This window comes from Brachyhypopomus gauderio, unplaced genomic scaffold (assembly GCF_052324685.1).
Source record: "Brachyhypopomus gauderio isolate BG-103 unplaced genomic scaffold, BGAUD_0.2 sc390, whole genome shotgun sequence".
Classification (NCBI taxonomy): domain Eukaryota; kingdom Metazoa; phylum Chordata; class Actinopteri; order Gymnotiformes; family Hypopomidae; genus Brachyhypopomus; species Brachyhypopomus gauderio.
In genome coordinates, this window is record NW_027507211.1 from 30,001 (window position 1) to 35,634 (window position 5,634).

The 5,634-nt window shown below is 46.4% G+C and overlaps 1 long non-coding RNA gene across 1 annotated transcript; it reads right to left on the reverse strand.

The window, feature by feature from the left end:
• Nucleotides 1–3,735: 3,735 nt before the first annotated feature.
• Nucleotides 3,736–4,943, reverse strand: LOC143505606 (uncharacterized). Its single transcript, XR_013127900.1, has 2 exons — nucleotides 4,312–4,943; nucleotides 3,736–4,014 (listed from the first exon to the last, which is right to left on the reverse strand). It is a non-coding gene; the product is annotated as an uncharacterized LOC143505606 (long non-coding RNA).
• Nucleotides 4,944–5,634: the final 691 nt, after the last annotated feature.

The window sequence follows — 5,634 nt, forward strand, 5'->3', positions numbered from 1 at the left end:
GAGCAAGATGGCTGGTCTCCTAGGCAACCGGTCGTTTGGATTGAATATTTTATATGGGTGGAATCCATAAGTTGGAACTGAGAACGGCATTTTCTACACTGTAAATAAACATGTGAAAATTGGAAACTTGAAACACAAACAGAGGACGTGTGTGCTGTTCGTCTTCTGTTGTCTGGATTTTGCAGCACGCTCTAGGTCCTCGTAAGCAGCAGATTAATACGGATTAACGTTAAGATTCAATTTATTGTTGTTGCTGAATTCGAGGCAGAAAAATGCAGTCTTGACACATCACAGCTTCCTGTTTTGTTGGAATCTGGGATCAGAGTGTCAGGTTAGTCATACAGCACCAAGCTGATGGAGTCAAGGCCCCCACGGTAGCAGAGCTGGAAATCAGATCGGCTAAACCAGTCAGACCTTCTAACTGCCCACCGGCTACCACCTGCACATCATGAGAACTGAGAAGTTGAGTTTGGGCTGTGGGGTCAACGATTTGCCTTGAGGTTAAGGTTGGTTCTCAAAGTTAAGTTTGGATCTCGAAGTCAAGGTTGGTTCATGGAGTCAAGGTTGAGTCTGGAATTCGACGAGTGGTAGAAGCTTTTCCTGCATGTGACTTCTGTATTTCTGTGGGTTTGTACTTCCTGAAGTGTTGTTGAGTTTCCCCTGTACAAGTTATAGTCTGGTTTATTAGAGTAATGCATTTAAACAGACAGGTACTATTGGCACAGTCATTGGAGTCGTAATGACAGTAATAATGACTCACGGAGAGAATGGCGGGGGAGGGGCTCATGTGGCTAAGCTAACACACCTGTGTTCTCCAGAGGTACTCATTAAACACACCGTTCTGCACAGCAGTATAGGCAGCACATACACACACTCTTCCTCGGTGACACACTCTCTGTATGTTCTGTGTTGAAGGCCGTTATACATGTTCCTATTTGCTTACCTTGAGCGAAACACGATGGTAAAAGATCTTTAGCAATTCTTCTCTGTTAGCACTTCCTTTGATGTTGGGCCTTCAGAAACCTCATACACACACTCTTTGAACTCTCACTCTCTCTCTCTCTCTCTCTCTCTCTCTCTCTCTCTCTCTCTCTCTCTCTCTCTCTCTCTCCCTCTCAGACACACACAAACTTTGCACAAACTCGATGAACAGTATGACTGCGCTGGAGGTGTGTAGTTCACAGTAGTTTATCATCCAGTCAGACCACTGAAACCCACTCCTGTTGGCGGGGCAGTCATAAGAGGTTTGGTGGAGAGATGTCTTTGAGTGTGTGCATTTGGAAGTTTAGTAATAATGTTAGCAGGCCTGGGTTGTGGGTGTGATTCAAGCAAAATTTAGCATTTGAGTTATTTTAAAAGCTGTGTGATGTGATTCCTGTAGTGAAATGAATACACATTACCTTCACCTGAACCTGATGCACACAGCCAGACCTCTCTCTCTCTCTCTCTCTTTCTTTCACACATGCATAATCCCATGCTTCTTTTAGCAGAGTTGTAGCCCGTGGGTGGAGAGGGTAAGAGAGGAATCACCCGGCATGTTGGAGAGGCGTGGAGCCAGTGCAGATGGAGTGCGGGCGGAGCAGATCCTGCTGTGTGCAGCGTCTCCGCCCCCCTGTGGCCCCTCCACTTTCGAAATAGCCGCACTGTTCGCGCCACTGCGCGTGGTCGCCATCCTCACCCCAGCACGCCAGCCGTGCTCTCGGAAAGTTCATGTCTCACCTCTGCTTCATATGGGGCTGTGTTTGTGCTTGTTGCTCTAGCGTGAGGAGGTTTACTGCACCTCGTCCTCCGCTGCTTCCTGTCAGTCTGTCAGTGGCTTCATCTTAATGGACAGTCATGTTTGCAGGAGAGCTTTCTAATGAGCAGAAAACCCCCAAAAAAACAACCACGCCCAAGGACCTGTCACGGGTCTGAAGCCAGGCTGAAACAGGCCATGATTACAGCGTAGTGTGATGGGGAGAGGTGTTAGTCGCAGGGGTTTGTGGGTAAAGCTCTGGACTCCTAGAGCAGAGCCCAGTCACGGGGACATGACCAGACTGACGTGTTGCGTGTGTCATTTGGGTGGATGCCTGTTGGTGATGTCTGTATTTAACAGCGAGAGTAGTTCATGTGTAGGTGCATGCACTGGTGTGTGTGTGTGAGAGAGAGAGAGAGAGAGAGAGAGAGAGAGAGAGAGAGAGAGAGAGAGAGAGAGTGAGATGGAGGAGATATGGGGTGGTGTTGGATGGTATCAGGTGTTGTGGAGAGGCATTGGGTGGTGTGGAGTTGTGTTGGGTAGCTCAGGACTAATATTGCTGTTCTCTCTCTCTCTCTCTCTCTCTCTCTCTCTCTCTCTCTCTCTGTCTGTCTCTCACAGTCTCTCTCTCTCTCTCTCTCTCTTCCTCTCAGACCTCACAGCACAGCAGCCAAGTCAGACCTACAGGCTGCACTAATTAATGAGATCAGCTCCTAAGTCACTCCAAGCACATACTGCAGAGAGTGTGGGTGGGTGTGGGTGGGTGTGGGCACGTGTGTTCACGAGTGTGTGTGCACGTGTGTGTGAATGCGTGTGTGAGAGATACCATTTCACTACCTACAAAGTCCCAGCTGTTGTGTTCCAGAGCATTTTTAACCTCTTTTATGATTCATTTGTCTTCCTCCATGCTGAGCTGTTCAAGACACTAAACATTTAATCTGAACTCTTTCCTTTTTCACACACTCTACAGTGTTCAATGTCACTTTTCATTATTTTAATATTGGAAGCCTGTGTAAACTGTGATGTGTAAGCCAATGCTTGGAAACACAGATTTACTGTTATTTTTCATGCTAATAAAGAACCTTGAATCGAACTAAATTGAATTGAATTTAAATGAATTGAGAGTGACATAAAGAAAGAGAGATGGAGATAAAGAAGGAGACTTGATTCTGACTTTAAAAGCTCCTCATTTAATATTAAATGTTAATGAGAGTGAGAGAGAGGTAGAGAGAGAGAATGGGAGACAAAGAGAGAGAATGAGAGAGAGAATGGGAGAGAGAGAGAGAGAGAGAGAGAGAGAGAGAAGAGACAGATGACGGAACTGAAGAAACAGGCCCAGCTGCTCAGAGGACACACGTTTCACACTCATTCCAGTAAACCTCCACTGATGACAGAAGTCTGTGTGGGTGAATCCCTGCACCTCCATCGCACTCCGTGTTGTGGGTCAGCACCTAAAGGCTCCGCAGTGAGAGGCAGCAGCCCTGACCTGTCTGCACGGCCACTCAGGACACGCACTCAGGACCCATAGGCCCACTCGTCCACTGGGTGAACTGGGATGTTTCCTTTCGGCTGGTCCAGCAGTAGAGTTGGGTGTTTCCATAAATGGTTGTGTGTGTGTGTGTGTGTGTGTGTGTGTATGAGTATGTGGGAGAGAGAGAGAGAAAAGTGGGCGATTCTTATGGCGCATTTCCACTAGGGCCTGCTTGGCGCGGTACGGTTCGGTACGGGTCGATTCGCAACGGAACGGTACGGTCGCGTTGTGTTTCCATTACAATGGTGAACCACCCCAATGTGGGTGGAGTCGCTGTTGGCGCGCGGGTTGTAGTGTCGTGACATCATTTGTATACGACCACAACACCGGTCGACGCCCCTTAACACATAGCATTATTGTATCTTATTTATCTTTATCTTCATTATTGTATGTGGTTGCTCTAATTATTGATAATAATTTGGTATTACTCAAACAGGCTGAACACACCCTGCATAAAAAGCATCAGTCATACAATCAAATGAAATCAAACTTTATTATGAAATATAGATATTTAAAGTACAACATATGTAAATAATATAGTTATAGTTTTAAAAAAGTGCAAAAAGCAAATATATACGTATAGCTTTATATGAAATAAATATTTATAGTACTACAAGCAACATTTTGTGTGCTTTTACTGGCGTCTGTCTCGCATGGTGTTCACAAGTTCGCCAAGCACCCCGAGGAAAGCCCGGTTGAAGGAAACATTTTCCGCCAACTCCGCTCGCCTCGTCAGTGGAAGGGGAATCTTGAACGTAAAAAATAACAAATATTAAACACAAGCATTCCCGTGAAAGCAACAACAATATAGCGTAACTGCACAAAATGTGTAGCACGTCATCGCTGCTCATGCTGTGTTTATGGCTACAGCTAACTAGCAACTAGCAAGGCTAAGAGCTAGCTATTGTACAGTAGTGACTGTGGTGGTAACATTAACTACAAACACAGCTCTAAATTCCTGCGTTTACAATAGATGCGTTCATATTACGTTCATATTACATCTTTTACGAGCCTAGTAGTAAAACTGTGAAATCACAATACTCACCATTCTCCGTGGCCTCCAGCACCGACAATGTCCAGCACGTTTTCTCTTCCGTTACTGGCTGGCCGGTGACCGTATATGACATCCATTTGCTGGAACCATTTCCAGTCTTTGCGGTTTGCTCCGCTGTGTCCGTTATGGTCCTTCACCGCCCGGTAATCGCGTTAAGCTTTTTTAGCTTGGACCGACCGGCACTGCTGAACGGACCGCTGGTAGCCATGAGTGGCCATTAGCGCGGAAACCTCGCTAAAAACCTTTACATTTCTAGTGGCCCCGTCCAGTTCGCCCTGGATTTTTTGATCGCTGATTATTAACAGAAAGGTTTGTACCTCGGCGTTTGACCAGGGAACAGACTTCGCTCCTTGGGTTTTAAAAATGGCTGAGGAGTCCATAGCATAGCGGAGGAGTCGCTCTCCTGACGCAACCTGTGACGACACTCCCTGGCCAATCAGTGTCATGCTGTCCCTCCACGTCACAGAACTGTACCGCTTCGGAACGGTTAGAACCTCGAGCGAGTCGGTACGAAAAAAGTACCCAAAGGGGCCGGCTCACAGGGTACTGGTACTAATGGAAACACTCACAAACCGACCCGTATCGAACCGTACCGCGCCAAGCAGGCCCTAGTGGAAATGCGCCATTAGTAAACCTCTCTCTTCCGACGCTTCTCTGGGGGGGTTTAAGGCATGCCATGTGCTTTATCAGGCTTTAGAGGCCTGATTAGCATGTGATTGATGGCCTGTGTTCTCTGATGGTCAGTGTTTTATGTTGGTCAGTGTTCTATGGTGGTCAGTGGTCTACGGTGGTCAGTGTTCTATGGTGGTCAGTGTTCTGTGATGGTCAGTGTTCTATGTTGGTCAGTATTCTGTGTGGTCAGTGTTATATTATGGTCAGTGTTCTCTGATGGTCAGTGTTCTATGTTGGTCTATACTCTCTGATGGTCAGTGTTCTATGTTGGTCTATACTCTCTGACGGTCAGTGTTATGATGGTCAGTGTTCTGTGATGGTCAGTGTACCATTTTGGTCATTGTTCTATGATGGTCTTTGTTCTATGTTGGTCAGTGTTCAGTGCTGGTCACTGTTCTATGATGATCAGGTTTACATGTTGGTCAGTGTTCTATGATGGTCAGTATTATGTGATGGTCAGTGTTCTATGATGGTCAGTGTTCTGTGATGGCCAGTGTTCTATGGTGGTCAGTGTTCTGATGGTCAGTGTTCTGTGATGGTCAGTGTTCCATTTTGGTCATTGTTCTATGATGGTCTTTGTTCTATGTTGGTCAGTGTTCAGTGCTGGTCACTGTTCTATGATGATCAGGTTTACATGTTGGT